At 38.3% G+C, this 20,708-nt stretch overlaps 1 protein-coding gene across 2 annotated transcripts in view; it reads right to left on the bottom strand.

Moving 5' to 3' along the window:
* Positions 1-20,708, bottom strand: part of ZFHX3 (zinc finger homeobox 3) — a 693,525-nt gene that overhangs the window by 444,804 nt on the left and 228,013 nt on the right. For both annotated transcript variants that reach the window (XM_075509294.1, XM_075509295.1), the window contains one exon: positions 5,437-5,493. The gene's annotated coding sequence lies outside the window, so the exon portion shown is untranslated. The remainder of the gene's footprint in view (positions 1-5,436; positions 5,494-20,708) is intronic.

Here is a 20,708-nt window from a genome sequence, read left to right as displayed (position 1 = left end):
ATAATATTTTTTAGTATTAAAGGAAGAAACTAAATGTTTCTGGAACAGTCAGTCTTTGGCAAGTTCATTTTACTCCTTTTTCCATTAAGTTTCCTGTCTTTAATTCTTTCCTTCATGTTGCCGCAGTATTCTCCTTTCTTATACTAAGGAAAATCAGCCTGTAATAGAGAACATACAGCTCTATGTGGCAGTCCTTTCAAAATCTTTGGATGGACACTGCCATCCAACTTAGAGCACATTAACCCTTTTAGTGCTGAAGAAGTCTTGAACGAGCCTGAGCTGTCCTTCAGCCCATCCTAACACTCTGCTAGTTCTTCTCTTTTCAGTTAGGAGACTATGGAATCTTTGGCTATTAACTTTTTTTTTTTTTTTTGGTAATGATGATTTTGTTCCACTTGATTACTACAATTTGTAACTTGCCTGTGCTGACAAGATTCCCATTATTTATTGACTTCCCATTACTCTGTATTGGGGGGGTGGGGGGGGGGAAGGGGGTGGTATGCAAGGTTTTTTTTGAAAGGGTTTCTTTTACAGGTAGGTTGACAGCCCATTCCTGCACGCTCTTCCCTTCTGCTTCAAATGCGATTTCCAGATAGCATTTCTACCCTTGACTTACAACACACTTTCTGACTTGCCAACACGCAAGTTCTTAAATCCATCGGTCCAGATTATTTCACCAATAAATCTTGTTAATTTCCAAAATTTTGCCATTTTGAAATAAAGCAGAAATTAAGTAGTAGACTACTTTTATTCTTCCATTTCATCCAAAACAAATTTAAAGATTTGGGGTTTGCCATAAGCAGCTCTGAAGCATCTGCTAAGAAGCTCAGCTAAATGACAGCAAGATGAAGCAATCTATTGGCTATCACAGAGAAGAAAAACTTTTTCCTTTATAAGCAGTACTTCTTTCATGCTAGAAATTTAAGTCACAATTCCTAGTGCTATTTCTATTAGGTTTTCAGAGACTAGTATCCGCACCCAAATTTGGACAAAACCAGTTCAGGGTTCTGTATTAAATGCTTTGCAGTAACCAAGCAGAAGCTTTTTTTGTGTCAAACAATTTTAGTAAAAAGAAGGTTGATTATCTGTTTTATTCATGCTATTGCATCTTATTTTATAACATTCTACTATATAATTGCCATGCGACTATCACTTTACCCCTTATTTCTTTTTTCCGCAGTATATGCATTCCAAAATCATGCATTTCCAGTAAAGCAAAGTTGAATTAATATTTGTAATAAAACATAAAAAATGTTATCTCCACTAAATCAGCATAAAGGTAACACCTTCATTTTCAACTTTCAAGGCCAAGAGAAAATTATAATCTGGAATGCAGAACCAGTTCTAGTATGAAAAACATGTTTTAGTACACTAACAAATACTTGAAACAATAATCAGTACTTTAAAAAAAGAGTAATTGCCCTCTACGGATTTAAAAACATTTTAAAACAAAGAGTAAGCCCAAGATACAAAGAAATTCAGTAATTTGACCCAAGACAACTCAAAAAAAGAGAACAAGAGGAGGACAAAAATCTTCTCTGTTTGATGCTCTGTTTTTTCCTCACTGTATAAACAGAGCCAGCTTTAGTGAGGAGCTGAAAGGTGACTACAGCGGCTTACAACCACCCATCTTGGCCATCACGCAATGGGCTACCTAGAGCTGGAGAGGCTGAAGATAGCAGGACCACTGAGCAGACCAGCTCTTGCTCCCCCCTGTTACTAAGCTATATGCAGTGGCTGCTTCTCTGCGACTGCTTACTCTGAGCTAAGCAGATGCTGCAAAGAAGCACTCACCAAGAATCAGCTGTCGGAAACCAGCTGCTGTGCCCCAGCCAAACGGCAGGTACGTGACCACAGCCAAATGCACAGTTACTGCAGTTCGTAAAAGCCGATTCCTGGTAAGCGGTTACCTCAACCGGCTACAGCAGCGGTATTCACCACGCAGCAGGTGGCTGGCAGCCAGCTCTCTGAACAACCCGCTCCTGCTAACACAGCGACAACAGGCTACCTAACAGCAGTGGGTTGTTCCACAGTGCCTACAAAAGTTTCTGAACCTGATCCTCAGCAAAGTAGCAGACCTGAACAACACAGAGAGCTGGAGAGCCGGAGCACAGGCTCGCACACGCGGGAACTGCAGCAGGGAGTTCGGGTGTGTGCAACAGAGGAGAATGAAATACCAGAAGCACAGTCTGGGATCCTGGTGTGGGAGACCTGGAGAAAGGAGGGCGTAAAAAGCACTGGTGATACGAAAGTATGATCCAGCATCAGTGAACGTAGGGTTTTGTTCCTCACTTCACTGAGTTTTGCATTCCTACTCTGACAGGATAGCACAGAAGATGGGAAATCCGACTAGATGGATCAGTCAGGCAATTCTGGAGTCCCAGATATTGAATGAAGGAAACAATATTGAGAAACTAAGAAACAGGCAATACTGACTATCATGAAAACAAACAAATTGGATGCTGGCTTTAAAAGCTGTCTATATGCTGTCGCCTCCTTACAATCCTTTTTCTTTCTAACCACTTAAAAGGTTGCTTGCATGAGCATAGAACAGCAAAGCTGTTAGGAAGTACGTGTTTTTAGAGAAAAGAAACACAACGTGAAAATACGAAAAAAAATTTAATATAAATAATGAAGCAAGATTTATGAAAGTGCTTTCAATTTCTTCAGACAGTATTTTCTCCTTTCTAAGAAACCTGGTAGCACAATATAAAAAATATTTTCCTTCCAGTATTAATTGTTTTCAATATTAACATAAAAAATCCTGACCACTAGCAATTTAAAACCACAAAAAAATTATATGATAAGAGGCTTGGAGACAGACATTTACAAATACTCTATGCAGAAAGGGTACTGTAACTTGCTTCCTGTGCTTGAGAGAGCACTTTTGGTGGGTCTATAAAAGTAAGATACAAAAATCTTCTAGAGTTAATAATCTTTGTACTTCAGTGGCATAATTAGTTGATTTTTTTACACCAAGGAGTTATTGAATAAACAGTCGAAACCTGCAGAAGGATGCTCCTGCACAGAACAGTGAGTGACGGGCAGCTCTTTGACTGACTAAATGAACAAAGGGCTCCTGTGGACTTTAATAACGCTGATCCACTTATGAATCATAAATGATACAGAAGTCCTTTTGCATCTTTGAGATTTTCAAGATTGGGGGGGGAGTGTTTTCATCTGACAAAATGTTATTCATCATAATTTTTTTTTCCTTTAAGAAAACAACTGCATTTGATATGTGCTTGACATGGATGTCCTATCAGAGCCAATTTTTTAGATTTTCTGCCATAGGAAAGCTTTGTGAAAGAGAGCAGTACAGCAGGTTTTTCATATACTTTCACAATTATCTGAAATATTGCATAGGAAAGCTGAGAACAAACAGACTTAGCAGTAGGGCAGTAAAGCCACTAGAGAAAAGACCCTGAAACTAACTGACACCACTAGATTATAATTTCTGGTGGTTTAAAAGAATTTTATTTGATTTTAAAAATTTAGATTAAAAAACAGTTAATTAATATATAGTTTCTACAGTAACCATAAGCCTATAACAAAGTGTAAATAGATATAGCTGGGAGGTAAGATTAACATATATTTAAAAAAGAACCAGCTAATGTTTTCAGAAGAAAAAGCCTAGGCAGCATTTGCTTTTTTGACTCTAGGAAGTCACGAGAACACGTTTCTTCAAACTAAGTAACTCCAGGCTTTCTCTTTCTGCATATACCAAATACTTTTACCAGCCACAATGCCCTCTTATCTAGACATATTTATAATAGACATATTTATTACACTGTGTTCTTACACTATATACACATAATTCTGGATATTTTACATGTATGTAGTTACCTATGCACACATTCCTTAAATAAAATTTCAAAACTACATTTTCAGAATGCCACAGACTTATCAAACTCAAATGCTAGGAAATGCAAATGTTTAACTAACCAGAACAATGTTACTTTGGACTCTTGTATGTATGCTTTAATCGAAATAATCTCATTTTTCCCCACAGGAGCCATATGTCTTTAAGTGCAGGAAAAAAAGTTTGGGTGACTAAGAAGGAAAACTGAAAAAGAAGGTTCTGTTTCTATCACTGCCCAAGAGTTCCTACTCTCTATCAACCATGCAAATATATGGCACACCCCACTGGATTCCCTGCTGGATATCACTCTTACCTCCACTCTAGTTCCTAAACCCACTATACCTCTCAAACTACTTCACTGGACTCTTGATCTTGAATCCTATCATTCAGCTTTTAAAATTCTCACTTTAGGAGAGTTCAAAGCATTCTCACCACCAACATCATATCCGTATGTCATACTGTAAAGTAATGCTGCTTAGGCTCAAACAAAAACATACAAAACCCTCGAAAGCTTCCTTAGGATATTTATTGATGCAGCATCTTAAAAGATTTTTCTAACAAATTTTTGTTTCTGTGAAAGACTTATGTCTTTCACATAAAAGCATAAGAGTTTTTTTAAAAAATTAAAAGTTGGCATGTCTGAAACAGTATTAGAACAAATAGCCTCTCACAGCAGCAATTTCATAGACAGCAATGGCTGTACTCGCTCTGTGCATCAGACAGGAATTCTTCATTTCATACATCATTTAAAACTTGCTGCAGTGATTCCACAAACCTGTCTATACCATTAGCCCAAAGTGAAGAGAAGCCTTCTTTCCCACTCCCCACTCCAATTCAAGTTATTTTGGCCAAAATTCAACTGCGCACGTAGACCACCATAGCACTGATGACAGAGAAGCAAAGCATACTTATTACTAGATAATGAAGAAAAAATAAATCTTATATTCTCATAAATAATATTGCATATTGTATTTGAATACATCAAAATAAAATTATACTGTCTACATCATCAGCAAACTTACTGCGGAAACAATATACCATAGCAAGCAACCAGCTAATGCACACAGTTGTTTCAGTATTTTTAAACACAGATTTGCATTTATATCATATTTTCAGAAATTACTCTCCCAGGACAGTGTAAGAGTCTGGAACAAAGCTTCTCCTTGCAAAAATGCATATTCAGACAGAGATCACCTACATATTCTGTGGCCATTAACACAGGCAGATCACTTACTGCTGCAGCTGCCCCAGAAAAAAATTATGAAGATTATCATTATTGCTAAAGTTATTATTGGTGGTATGGTCTTTAAATGCTCAAATATAGAGCTATGTTCTGAAAATACATAATTCACTAACCTATGTGCTAAAGCTCTAAACTCACACTGTGGCCACAATTCCTACACCTTCAGACTGTGTTAGACTGACAGCTGAAAAATGGACAGCTTTCACATAAAACTCATTTAAATAATGCTAAATACTTGCACTCGGAACTCAGCTTGGAAATACAAAGGAAGATGCTTTCTCACCATATATGAAGGACTACTGGACCGTAGCATGTAACACAGGATACTCACTTCCTGGGCAGTAATTCAGTAATTCCACTTCTCGTTCAGGATAAATCCAGAAAGTAGCTAGCACAAATAAATGAAAAACACAAATTCAGCAGGGGTTGGATGTGAACAAACAGAATTTTTTCTTGTCCATTTGACTGACAAAAAAAACCTCCTATGGCTTTCCTTTCTAGTCTAAAAGTAAAGGTGTGTTAGGAGAGAGGTTGCAACAGTAGTAGTTTGGTTCCGCACCAGTATATATTGGTATCATGCTAATACTGGCATCTTAAATGCATACAATATCGGGATATTTGGACAGCAAAAATATGGTACGCACACAATGTTAACCTAGTGTCACCCCTTGTGCCTCTCTGCACAGCCTGGTCCCCCACTTGACAGGACACGTGCAAAGCAGGCCATCGCCCCCAGCCCAGCCCTCCCCTTCCTCCAGCACCCAGCCGCGGGTGGGGGACGTGGTGGGCAGGCGTCTGCACCGCAGCACAGCCAGAGCCGGCAGCCCAGCTGCCTTCAGCCACCTCACGGCTGTTTGGCACGCAAATTCCCCATGCCGTAGGGCAGAGCACAGCTACCCGTTCTGCTCAGAAGGCATGTCTGCCAGGAAGGTGACATTGCTACCAAGCAAGCTATGATACGGGACAGCAGACTTGGCTGGAGAAGCAGCGCCATGGTCATGGCCAGGCAGTCTAAAGGGACGTGAGGAGCTGACTTCAGCCTTGCAGACTCAGGTTTCCCCTCCTTTCGTATGACCAAAGCCGAACTCAACTCGGATTGGACTGTGAACACAAGGTGGGTTTGTGCTCACCATAGTTTCAAGTTTACGCTCAAAAGAGACTGTGGGCATGGCCATGCAGAGTGCTGGTCTCCAAACGCCTTGTGTTCCTGCCCTCATAGAAAAGCCAAATCAGCCCAAGTTACTTCTGTAATCAACAGTTCTGCATGGAAAAAAACAATGGAAAGCTACCAAGCACACAGACCCCTTCTTTCTACTCCCTAATCCGTTGATAGAGAGATTGAAAAACACGAACCAAATTGTAACAAAAGCTGCAGATGGAAGAACACCTTTGAAGAAAGAACCAGTTAATATTTTCAAAAAGATAAGGCCCAAGAGTCAATCATTATAAACAGTATGAAAGAGGCACTAAATATAGATTATATGACTCTCCTCCCTTTTGTGTATCAAAACAATATTTTAATTTTATTTTTAAATCTGCCAATCAGGGCAAAACTAATCACCAAAAAAGGTGTTTTACCTTTCAAACATCTGTCACATCTTAAAATTGCCTATGCCAAACAGACAGAATAGGGGTACATGGACAGTTTTCACAGATTCCACAGATTTCTGGGCTTGAAAATTAAACTATATGGATATTAATAAGAATTGAAACATCCAGTCAGTAAATTTCTTCTCTCTGGAAAAGACTTTGCAGAGGAAAAGAAGCTTCAAGCAGTAAGCAGATAGATTATATTTCCTTTTTAAAAAGTTGAGAACAGGTTGCAGGGTTTGCAAGATAAGGTGGTCTAAAACAGGTACTGCAATTTTAAACAGTCCAAATATATCTTGTCATCTCCAAACACTGAACTATATTAGATTACAATCTCAATTAATAGCTAAGATTATTTCTAACAGTGAAAAGTGACATCATTTGCAACGCTACTCCAGCGAAGAGCTCTCTGCACTGGGCTAGATGCCTACAATTTCCCTACTCCTCTGACCTTAGCTGTAAAAATCATTGTTATTCTTCTCTGATGTTTCCTGAACTGAAGGAGAGAAAAATATAGAAAGAGAAGGAGGTCACTTATAATGAGAGGCGTTTCCACTGGGCAGATACCAACACAAAAACAGAGCGGGGAGCTGCACGCAGCAGAAAATGTGTCTTAAAATACAAACAAACCAAACCCCAACAGGATGAAGGATCAGAGAGGTCTAAATAGATTAGGCACCCACAGCATAAGTGAAAATCTAATCCCAAAAGTGGTAGAGGGAAAAGGAGATGGGAAAAAAACTTCAATATGGAAGGCAAGAGTGGTAGACAAGGAAGGTCAAGGGGTAGTCTCTATGGAGCTAGATACAGGATCCAGGAAGCAAAGGGGAGTGAATCGAGAGAAAAGTAGAAAATCTAGGATAGTGATTTTGAATAAGATACACCTGGATTAGAAAAACAAATGAATGTGATGGAGGACAAGCATGCTGTAGTTCCACTGAGTGGGAGCGCCTGACGTTAGCATGGCTCAGCACCACACACCACACTACCCAGTGCAACCAATAGTGCCCCGAGCAATGTCACCCTCCCGCTGCGTACCTGAAGAGAAGCACACCTTCAGGAGTGTGAACTGCTATTCAATTTTCCACTCATTAATGTGTATTAAAATGAATATTGATCAAGAACTTTTCTCCACATCGACAGCCATATCACTGTAATGATGTGGAAAATACCTCAAAAATAATTTCTTAGATACAATGAGGAGAACTACTAGATAAGGCTCCATACTATTAACACTCAGTTAAATGCAAAGATACGTAACAAGCTCATTATCTGTTTGCTGGCTCTGCAGCAAAAAAAAGGTCTTATTGCTAGTGAATTATTCTTTCAAAATTTTCAGTAAGTGCTGAGATTATATGCTGATACACCCTCCTTTTCAGTCAACACTAAAATATTTCTGTAAGCGTTGTGACCCTGAAAAACTTTGATTTTAAGTAAATTAAAGGACAAGCTACAACGATAACTTGAATATTCCTATTATTTTTAACATGCCGGAACACATGTAAGTTATCAAAATGTGGTAAGTCATATGAGTCAAACGTTTCTGAGTTATGAGAATTTTTGTGAGTAGCATAGTACAGGAACACAAGAAAGGTTATAAAATCTCAAGACCATTCAATGACAGCTTGTGGAAAGCTTCCCAAATTACTTGTCCGTGTGCAATGAAACAACCAGCCACATGATGAAAGATTTTACTAAACATGAAATAAATACAAATGGTTATCTAGTTACATTTATGCAGCAAGTATGTAAATCTGCTTGTCTACATTCACAGCACAGTTTCTTGAAAATACCAGTCTCAGATACAAGCCACTGACATTCCAGTATCATTAGCTGAAAACTTAAAGGGAACTTACATGTACTGACTAATACTGCATAATTAAAAAAGATAAGAGTCAGAAAAAAGCAGACAACCATTTCTACAGATTCCTCTGTTAAAGGCTCCACAGGTTCTCCTACATCAAAGAAGTAAAGGCTCTACTACCGATGCCACTATGCTTCACAAAATACGTGCACCCAAAGAACACCGCAATACCAACAATTTACAAAGAAGTCCGTGACCCTAGGCTTCCAGGATCCCTGCCTTGCCCTTCTCCCTCCAGCATGGCTTCACTGCAGGTGTTAGCATATGGGCAGGTGCAAACAAGATTTGGTGTTAGCAAATAAGAACTAATAAACCAGCAGACATCTGATATAACGGCACATCTACGACAAGAATTCTGCAGCTACCTATATTATTTCTGCCATAGTATTGTCTGTGTAACCTTGAATTGCGAATGCTTACCTGAATGTAGCAAGCAAGCATGTCAATGCAGACCATGCAGTAAAGATCTATAGCTCTAAACTGTTCCACCTTCATCGTGAACTTCTCAACTCACAAATCAATAAAATATTGAGTAATAAACAATAAGCCAGAAATATTCTTGGAAAAAAAAAACCCACCTTATTTAGAATTGTGAATCATGGAGCCTACACATTTTCCAAGATAAGTTCAGGAAATAAAAATCTCATTAAAGCTTTAGCCAAAATTTCTAATTCATCAAAGGACCATGTTCTGAATACCAATGACTTTCACGAAAAAGAAGCATTTTTTTCTTGTCTGTAAAATCTCTCTTAGGTTACAAAACCAAATCTGATGACACTGAAAAGTCTTTCAGGAACAAAGACAGACGAGTAAAACAACCACCAGATCTCTTTAATTCCATGCAAAAGTGTCAACAGCAAAATCACTGCATCTCTTCCATAGCAGAATATTAAATAGTTCATTAATATCCATTTTCCCTTCTTCTCTTTTCAGAGGCTACTAAAATTGTTTCTGTTTGATTTTACATGAGCGAAACTCCTCCCAAACGAAACAGGTACAAGTATCTTGAAAGAACATTCAAGTGTACATCATTCAAGACCTTGGCAGTCCCTATCTCTGTGAAACAACAATAGCATCCCACTAATAACAATGACTTGCTTAACTATTCATTTTTGTAAATAATGGAACTGAAAATTATCTAGTGATGAATTTACAGTTCTACAATGCGTCTCAGGGATGAAAATGAATAGGGACGAAGAAATTATGTATATTACAATGGGTGACACACAGAACTTAAGATTCTAGCTAGCTCCACAGAAGAACACAAGCCGGAAAGTGTGGCACTACAATTTTTAGCATTTTACCTTTGTCTAATACTACTGTGAGACATCCTATATGTATTATTTATATTATACTAGCACTTAAAGACTCCAATTAAAATCCAAACACCACTACATTAGGCAGAAATAGTATGAAAAATACAATAGGTGTCATAGCCATTTTAATTCCAAACAACCACAATAAATTACCTATTTCTCAGATATACCTTCCTTTATACTGTACTTACCCACAGAATTTAACATATTAGTTCTTATATTCAGGGGGAGCATTAAAAGAATTGCCTAGGTAGCCTTTTTAGCCTTTTTTTAATTTGAAAACTACATTAATATTTCCAGTGGAGGCACACAGCCTAGAGCGTGAGTCTACTGACACAAGGCTTGCTTTCCTTAATCACCCTTCCTGAGAAGAAGCCCATGGAACCACAAGACCCTGTGGACCATGAGCTGAAAAAGCCTGCTCCCCTGAGGTATAAGACTGCAATTTTACAGAAAATACATGCATTTAGATTTTCTTCTCATTGCTCCTCCTTTTTAGTGAATTCCTTCTTTTCTTTTAGCTTAAGTCCTGACATACTAAACGTACCACTTTACTGTGGTCTAGGCTATCATCTTACTATTAATATATCTGCACACTGAATGACTTAAGTCTGAGAACTAGGTATGACCTATTAGAAAGTTATTCTGAGCTAGAGATACATCTTGCATATGTGTCTAGCCAGTCGGATAACTCAATATTGGTCTGTTTTGACTTGAAGAGGACACCACAAGTTAGCGTAGGTATTGAAAAATAAGATTATTTGGAGGCAGGAAACTGACAAAGGTGACAACTTTTCTGGTAACAAGGGAAAACACTAAGTTTCTATACAAAAAAAATTAATACCCATTCCTTTGTGTTTAAGTAACAAATGGCAGGTGTTTACACTGTGACTATTAGTTCTCTAGTAGGCTGTTTATTATAAACAGTATTTCAAACAGAGGACTTTAAGAGACAATGTATAAATATTTTAAATGGTAAAATATAGGTGTTGGCTTTTTTTGTACTGTGTCCAGAAAATTTGCACAAACACATCAACTTCTCCACCTAGGGAATTTACTTTATTGTTAAGTTTGCATTTAAAACAAATGTACATGACCTATTTTGGGGCTAATATAACTAAAAGGAACCTATTTGTTGTTTATTATTTATAGAAGATTCACTTCAGATTAGGCCTTTTGCAGACATGTGTATCTGTGTGGCATCATAAAGCATCTCCAGATATCCCCCAGCACTAAAACAGACGAGAAAATGACAAGTTAGGATGTATCCCAGTACACACAGTATTTTATAAAAGCTAAGATTAAAAGCTGTTTTTTTCCTCTTCAGAAAGGCCACATGAAAGAGCTAGTACCATGGCTAATGCATTGACCTTCTGTGTCTGATAATGACAAGTTCAAGTTCCTAGAGTTGGATAAGATGGGGAACTAAAGTAAGTGCACTCAAGCAACGAGTTCTCCTGCTCTGTTAGAATCCTACTCACAAAACTAGCCCTATAGAAAGAAAAAAGAAAACAGTTTAATTTTTTTTATATATATAACCAAGGAGTTTTTCTACACTATCAGCAGGTCTCACAACTACTTCCTTCAGAGTCTTCAATCTAAGGCACTCGTGGTTTCTTTCACTTTTTAATAGCAAACTTGAAATTATTTCATGAGAGTAAATGATGTCAATTTATGAAAAAACAGATGTAAAATTGCTGCTTGTGTCTAAAATTTCACATTTTCAGCTTTTTTTCTTGTGAACAGAGAAAGAGTAAAACACAGTAAAATCATATATGTCATATAAGAGATACAACATCTCTTTACAAACCTTGCCTTCCAAACTTCCCAGAAATCAGAAATGCATTTTTATACAACAAGCAGACTTCTTAAAGTTAACTCCTCTGGAAATCTAGCATCTGCCTTTTGTTTTCAAAGGAGGACAGCAAAAGTACATCAAGCATTTCTTCCTATCATCAACTAAGAAAAACCACAGTTGACCTAAAGCCTTTATTCCTATCAGTCATTAGTTCCATACAATTTTGCAGGTTACAGGGTCTGGAGCTCTTCAGGGGCAGAATAAAACGCCTTCACAATGCTGCTGGCATGACTGAGGCACAGACGAGAAAGCTGCTGCCATCAAACTAGGCACCAACAGCAATAGGGTAGATAGATAAGGCAAACAGAGCTTGACTAAGGAAAGTAACTAATAAAGCTTCTTTTTTTCTAAATTACTAGTACTAATAATAATACATATTAGGATGTACTACGAATACATACATATGACTGTTTTAGCACATTTTATATTTTCAGATATTTCTATTTCAAATTACACAGAGATATTACAACCTTTACATCTTTTTTTAAGTTATATAAGATAAATAATAAAGGCTAAAAAACCGGTAGGACTCAAGCTGGTGTAAATCAACATGTGCATCATCAGTTTTTAATCATCAGATCATACCCAGCGCTTTACACTGAAAGATTCCCGACAGGACAGACTGTGATCGCAAAGGGAACAATACCATTCCAAAAAAGATTCCCTTTTAAATTTGGCTCTTGAAACACTATTTCTAATTTCCTCCTTCTCACCCCCAATTCGAGCTCATCTCAGAAACCATAATTTATTTAGAAAGAGAAATTAATCTTAAGCATCTCCAAAGTCTTGGGTTATTCCACTCCAGTAAATTTTCGTAAATGGAAATTTTTGCTTTTCCTTAGAAAACACAGTGATATTAAATACAAAAAACACACATTAAAAGAACACTAACATTTCTAAAACAAGAGCTTGAGCTGAAGTTAAGAAATTGCTATAATTAAACTTGTCCAGGAAGACAGATTAAGGTCAAATATGTCTATTAATTTTGGGTATCCACTCTAAACCACCTTAGACTTGATTTTTTTTTTTTTTTTTTTGAAGCACACAGCATTTCATAGCATTTAATACATTCCTAGAATGGTTTTTACTAGTTCCCATTGCAGCTGTGATTTTTCACCACTTCTGCAAACCAAACACCACGCATCAAAGCTGAGCACCCAGCCTGCGGCGTGGGCGCAGTTAGCAGTGTCTGCGCGAGGGTCCAGTTAAGTGACTTGACCAGCGCCACGTCAGCAGTTTCTTGCAGAGGCAGAAAAAAAAATCCTATTTTTTAGAGAGGCGTTTATCTGCTTTACTCATGGAGTCCACACTCCTTTTCCTGAGCGCTGTATTAATTTCAACTTCTACCGCTCACGTAGCAGGAGCCTTCCGCAGCACTAAACTCCTTTATAAAACTGAATCACCCCTAGGACTTTCTCTGTGAACACATTGCATGTAAATGCTTTTGACTCTGCTATTAATCAAGTTCTCGACGAGGAGAGCAGGGGCACGCTGGGGTACGTGCCCTACAGCAGCACCCCCCAGAGCCCCAGGGAGCCATTTTCCTCCCCCCACCCCCGGGACTGTTCCTCTGCAGCCCTTTGTCCCCCAGGCCCAGCTAGCCTTCCTCCTGGGGGCTCTGAGCGAGCCACGCTGGGCCCCCCAGCCCGAGGAGCCGGGGACCCAGCCAAGGCCCACAAGGGCACAGAGACTCACCTGCGAGCAACGTGCCGCACATACGTGTGCCTTTAACTAAAGTCATGGCTGGGGGGCACGGAAAATGCGGGGAGTAAAGCTGGCATCAAAATGGCCTCATTTGGTGGTGTAAGTTAAGGAAGCCAAAATGAAAACAAACAGTATCGGTTTCTGGCTGAGGCGCTCAGGGCAGGGCACCGGGATAGCCCTCAGCCTGCCACAGAGGCCATGGCCGGTCACAGGCCCACAGGCTATCATGGGCCCTCGGCCTGCCACAGGGGCCACGGCCTGTCATGGGCCCTCTCCTGCCACAGGGGCCACAGCCTGTCATGGGCCCATGGCCTGTCATGGGCCTTCTCCTGCCACAGGGCCGATGGCCACCACACCACACACGCTCAGTGAGGGGAGACAGGGCAAAGCTTGGTGGGCCACCAGTCACAGCCTTGCCTGGGGATTTTACCATGTGGGAAATGGCACTCTGCTGAAATAAAAGATGCATTCACACTTTGTTACACATTTTCTTGGGGTTTTGTTACATCCCTCACTACTTCTAATTATCAAAGAGACTTTCTTTCTAAACAAAGGCTGCTGCTGCTTCATCCAAGAACGATGTTAAGATGCTAAATGAGGTATAAGATCACAGCGCCTTGCCAAACAAAGGGATAAGTCAAACACAGGCACTTGTGATTTCTCCGCTGGATCAAGGAGAGGGAAAGGAGTTACAGAGAAGAAAACCTAGATTTCAAACAAGTGTTTCCATAATCAACAGTTACTGCAAGCAAGGTTCAGAAAGTTACAGGAAAAAAATCTTTTTCTGTAAATATCCCTTGTTGTTTTCTTCTTTGTTTAAGGTGAAATATCTCTTTTTTCAAGTATCAGTCTTAACCTTTTCTTTTTCAGGTTAGCTTGGAAAAAGGAAAAGAAGCAGCAAACCTCGATTTTTTTTTTAATTTGACACAATAAACCATGAATAGTTCCTCTGAAAATGCTAGAGCCTGTGATATAACAACTTTATTTAGATAAGTTCTAAAATGTCTGTTATGTACACAGAAGCCAGAGAATAATTTGTGCTATTAAGAAAATATTTTTTTCCAAGACATACATCATCTGTTACCATTCCTAAATACTCATTATGTGAACACACAGTCTTTACAAAGCTTATTGTTTTCTCATTAAATTTGGGTGTTTTGGGAAGAATCTGTGCACTATGTTAAACAAACAGATATTTGGATAATTTTTAAGTTAATGTTTAAAATACAAATAGTATCATTCTTTAGAAAAGTAGTTACTTCCCACCTCCAGCACTGCCTTCTATTCACCCCCCCTCAGCTTTTTTGTTTCCACCGAACTAATACACCCTTGCCATCGCGTAGTCCGTCTGACCCGTGTACTGAGTTTTTGAATCCTCAGCAACCCTGTCAGAGGGAAGGCGAGAGAACTGCGCTAGTTCAGTATCTTTCTGTTCTTCCCTCTTTAATTTCCAAGGCAATGTTTGCCACACATCATAATATTTTTCTTTCTGTCCTCCTCCCTTTACATGCCCTGCTCTTTGTGACATAACGCTTCTTTGGAAGCTATTTGCTATTTGAGTACAAAAAACCTCTGATGTCCTGATGTTTAATTATTGTAACTTCAGTTTACAAATTAGCATCTGCAGTACAGGAAGCTAAAGGCATGCTAGTTGAACATGGGTAAAGTTGAATGATTTCAGCTGGGTAACATGGAAAAGATGCAAATATTTTATTTGTCCTTTTTATTTATTGTTATTTTCCCTTCCAATGGAAGAGGGTTACCTTTATTAATTCCTCTTATCCTTTTATATGGTGATGTCAGACAAAGTCACCGTGTATTCTTAAGCTCTATACAGAATATTTAAGTTGCATGCTCCTTCCCATCTTACTGTGATATAGAAAATGTCACGTTTTGCTTAGACACAATTTCTATAGTTTTATTTATTTCAGAGGGTGCTTAAGTACATTTATTTTAATCAGGTTCTTACTTGCATTCGAAGTTACTACAAAAAATTTAAGTATCAGAGGGCTTGATGCAACGCCTTAATCTGAGCGTAGTAAAATCCAGTAAAACCCCCACGCTAAACTTGCATATTGACTTTCTATGACTATACAAAATTCAAGTAATTGCAGAAAAAAACCATGTGTGTTTGTAACTCAGGCCAGCGAATAAGAAATTTGTAGGAACAGCTGCTGAATTTGCACAAGCAAATTGTGTTTAAAAGGCAATGTCTCAAGCTATGTCTCTTTCTTAGAGTAATTTTTTATGAAAATTAGTTCTTCCTAACCTGAAAGGTGGCTTTAAACCACCTACGAGCTGTGAGCCATCTGTATAAACTAGTTCAACAGAGTTTTACTGCCAGAGGATATCAGGTCAGAGATGGCTTCTGTTGCCAGATCAGTCACTGCCTATCTCAATTGCCTTTGGCAAGTCATTTAACCTTTCTGTATTAATGTTTTCCTGCCAGTAGAATAGTTGTTCATCATGGTAGGGAGGAGTTTAGCCTATTAATTAATAAAAATAACTATAAAAATGCTCCTTCTTTAACTCCAATGTCTGCCTGCTCTACAGAATAGTACTAAGAAACTCAAAGACACTCTGCACATTAGATAGAAATGAACTGTTTCTATATAAATGGGTGCTATTTCAGAGCAGATTTCTACTGTACGTAATTTAATGACTTCACAAATTACGAAGAACAAGGTTTACAGTTTTCTTCCAACTTGTGGATAACAATAACACAAAGAGAAGCAGCGGTCTTTGTCTTGAGCTGACAACTTGTATGTTTTAGAATACTTCCATAAGTTTTAATGAGCTAAATGATTTAATTATATATATACATATATATATATAGTGAAAATTATCTTGATCTGAAACCTTACACGCCGTGTTTCAGCCTAAAACAAAATTTTACTGCCTAGATATAAAGCCCTGGAAAATGGAGTTTATAAGGGAAATACTGACAGAACATTAGCTACACTGTAGCGTGCTAACGGGTACCACTATAATACAGTCTATTCCAGAATAATTTTTCTTTTTATTATTTCATTAAGTTGTATCTCACTAAAGTTCCTCCTAGGATCTCTCTACAGCACCAAATTTTTCATTGAGAAAACTATAAATCATAGGCCTAAATTACAATTTAATTATAAACGCCTTCCCTTCTAATGCTGCCTGGGACCTTTTACCCTCCTACATAATTCTAAAAAATGACCCCTGTCATAATTTCCTTCACTAGAATAATATGCAGAGATCTAATCCTGAATCCTGCTGTCTTATAATTTAATATAAGAGGTAATTATTATTCAAAAGATAATGTTGCAGATATTGAAAATATTCTGAAGTTTAAGTCTAAAAAAACCTTGACTTGGTATGTAAAAGCCTCTTATTTGACTCTTGCAGAAAAGGAAATAAATAAAAAGGTTTTAAGACTTTATGCAAAATGCTAGAAGTATTATTTGTAGCTGGAATTTGTCTACTATAATTTCTATAACCTTTGAACTACAGAGAAAACACACTCACACGCACAGCAAAACCAGGAAGACACCAGGTCATTTATTATTGATTTCTGCTTTTTGCCATAGGTTAGACAGAAAGTTCTAGATTGCTACTACCTAGCTGAAAATTATGTTTTAGGTGGCTCCACATTTCTGAATGCAAGGAAGTATACGTAAGCCAAAGTCAAAAGAAAAAAAAAACAAACAAAAAACCACACCAAAAAACCCCAAAGCCAAAACCCCACCTTCGTAAAACCTTCTTCTTACACCTCAAATGTTATTTTTAATTTATCACGAGACACACTGTTATGTTTATCCAAAATATTCCTGTAAAAGAGAAGTTAAATAATATTAACACTTTAAGGAATTAGTACAATTTTTTCCTAAGTCAGAAAAGCAAGGAATAACACCATTATGTCAATTCATCTTGCACAAGAGACAGTGAATTTAATCTCGTCCCAAGAACACAGCTATTATTGCCTGTCTCTGTTCACTTTACAAAGAAAGACTTTGACCTTAAAGCCCTTTTTTCTAAAACTGGGATTTCATCAATTAAAACCTGTTTTCTTTTTAGTTAACTCTTACTGTATGCCAGAATATCTGCCAAAGGAGTGAACTGATAGTACAGATGGAGCAAAAGAGGGTTAGGATGAACATCAGGAGAGAGAATTAACAGGAACAATTTCTGAAGTACAGGAGCATAAAATTCACAGAACAACTGGAATGTTTTTTCTGTTTCAAATTCAGGGAGCATGCCCCATTTTTTCAAGTAAATGAGATATCAAATGAGCTTCATTGCTTCAACCATATACAGCTCCATCAGTAAGAACAAATAAAATACCATAACTGACAGATTCAACATCCTGAAGAGGGAGAGGCCAGTGAGGTTATCAGAAAATGGGGTTCACAAGAGGTAATTATAGCCCATGCTCACCCTTCTTAGGTGAGGCAGAACATCACTATACAGCTCAATAAAAATCAAGCTATATAGTGCAGAGGCACCAGTTTACTACCCTCTTTGTTTTTGCTTTGGGAGCAGTTCATTTAAGATGTAATAAATTGAAGTTTTTTTCCTGTCCTTCCATAAATCTAGGGACAGTGCAAATGAGGTGTCCCTCATTATGAACAAAAGAAAAGGGGCTCCCTAGATAGTGACATGAGCTGGTAGCATTAAAGCACTCATTAAAAGGAGCCCTGTTCTTTTTTGTAATAAGGAATATTACTTAATAACGCTCGAAGCATGGTTCACTTCATAATGCTGAAGTGAGCTTTTGGGGGGCAGTGAAGAGGAAAAAAGGGAAAGTCCATAGTACCACAAACATAATAAAAAAGAGAGATGGAATTTTGCCTGTAACAAATTAATAATAAGTAAGAAAGTGTCTTTGACTGCCTCTGTCTAAGGCAATTGCTTCATGCAACAGAAAGATTTAAGGATCTCGGGGGATTCATGGAAGATGTTACACTATAATTTTAAATGAACAAACAAAACCAGACTAGATGGGCGCAGGTAGACTGAAAAAGATCACCAGTAGATGATTTCCTAACTTGAGGATCCAATAAAACATAAAGCTTACACAGTGTTGAAGGAATCCTATTATTAGCAAATCAGAACGTGTTATTGTGATGGGGAACGTATGGCACCAAAAAGGACAGACCAGAGCAATAACTTCCATTTCCAACAAAAAAATCTCTCTACCCCAGCAGTGGCAAAGGTTTGGACATTTAGACAATCTGAATTTCATCTCTTTGGGGATTAGTCAGAAGAGAAAACGCAGTTGTAGAATCACTCTGAGTATGTTTGCTATTTTCCGTGCACGATGGGAAATGACGCACACCAAAAAACTTTGTTAGAAGTACTACAGGTAAGCTACGAAGCACACCAAGAAAGAGCAACAGCTCCGCCCTGCTGGCGTCCTGTCTCACATAGGTCCATCCCAGACACTGCTGAAGACAAGAAATGTCTTGGTGGTTATCTCTACATCTTCATTCTACTCTCTGTCATCAAATGCCATTCCACTTCAGAACCGACAACACGACCATGCCTGAAAGTACGCACGTTGGGGCTTCTCGTTGGAGCCAGTGTTCAGCGGGAAGATTTTGCGGGGCTTTGTGGTTTGAACCTGACTGACCTCAGAATTCAACAGGGGGGGAAAAAACCTCTGAAGAAGATCTGAAGGTCAGAAAATAATGTAAATATGCGGAAGCAACAATTGGACATCTCTAACAAACAAGCTTTTTTACTGCCTTTTGCAGTGCTAGTGAAACCACACGCTCATGCCCCTGTTCAGAAAGGAGAACAAGGAGGATTAATTGAACAGGTATTAAAGCTGTTGAGAGTGCTTTTGTTCCAAGTCAATCACATAGTCAAAACCTTGATTAACCTGAGTAAGAGCTTTGCCTGAGTCAGAAGTGAAAAAACGAGTATGTATTACATTTACATTACATGTACGTTGTGTTTACTTTAGAAATTATATTTTTAAAGAGCTATTGAAATAAGTAGAAAAAACAGATTGTGTTTCTGACAAAACTTCTCTTTTTGCTGTTTCTGCTTGACATAGTTAGCCATCGGTGTGTGCATAATGTCCAAGCTGGGGTACCACAACACACTCACTGCTTAGCAATGACTTCTGAAACTCTATTTTTTTTGCTTTTGTTGTTAGCATGTCTGTAGAGCAGAGACAATGTTAGTAAAACACTGCAAAGTATCTAGGCATGAGTTCTTTAGAAGGCAAACTTCATGCAAATAAATTTTCTTATTTATGCTTTTGGCAATTTTTTTCTTCTTTTTCACCAAATCTACTTTATTATTCATTTGTAGTTTTATACACGTTAAAATAATTCCAATTCTCAAAGCAGAAGGATGACATAAGGTTTGAAGCCATCATCAGGGCAGTTGGCCTGATGAAAGAAACTACTGAAAGTTAACACATTACATTTTTTGTGCACATCACAAGCTTTCCATAAGAAGATCTTGTAGTTGTCCCTGCAGAATTTCGTTCGGTTTTTGCCAAGCCATCACCCCCACTTGTCAGATTATTTTGAATTGTACTCCTATCATTGAATGTACTCAATATCTCAGTTTTCTGTTGTCTGAAAGCTCAGTAAATATATTTCCTACTTTGTGATTCAGCTCATTAAAGCAAACGCTGCAATGACCCAGGGTCAGGGCAGACCCCTGCCAAACCTCATTTTATACCTCCTTCCATTTTGACATTGCCCGAAATAGGATTCTTCAGTCAGTTGTACACCTACACTCATCTAAACCACATTTCCTTTAGCTTGCTTATAAAGAAAGAAGTCATGTGAGGCAGCGTCAAAAACCTCCCTAAATTCAAGATATACGACATCTACTTCCCTGTCCACACCTCTTACTCTGTCATAGAAGTTGTGTTGGTTAGACAATATTTTTTCTGACAAATCCGTGCAGGCTGTTTGTTATTCATTTCCTTGTCATCTTCAAAGTGCTTGCAAATAGTTTGATTATTTTTTCCAGAATTTTTGCAGAAACTGGAGTTTAGCTGACTGGTCTATAGCTCCTGTCTAAACTCCTGTGCAAACTAAGGACAATACACTGTCCTCCAGTATTTCACCCTCCCTGCACAAATTTTCAAAAACAGCCACTGCCAGTTCTGAGTTTATTTTGGCTCTACACGTTCCTTTAACGAGTTCTGAAAACCACGGTTCCGACTGCAGCCACCTTATAGGCTTTAACCTGTTTCTTCTCTACTCAGGACTCAGATCTTATCCATTTGGCCACGGCATCAATTCCGATAGCGGCTGTCCTATAGACGA

This window comes from Mycteria americana, chromosome 8 (genome assembly GCF_035582795.1).
Source record: "Mycteria americana isolate JAX WOST 10 ecotype Jacksonville Zoo and Gardens chromosome 8, USCA_MyAme_1.0, whole genome shotgun sequence".
NCBI lineage: Eukaryota > Metazoa > Chordata > Aves > Ciconiiformes > Ciconiidae > Mycteria > Mycteria americana.
Note: the sequence above shows the minus strand (reverse complement) of the source record. Positions and strands in the feature narration are given on the sequence as shown.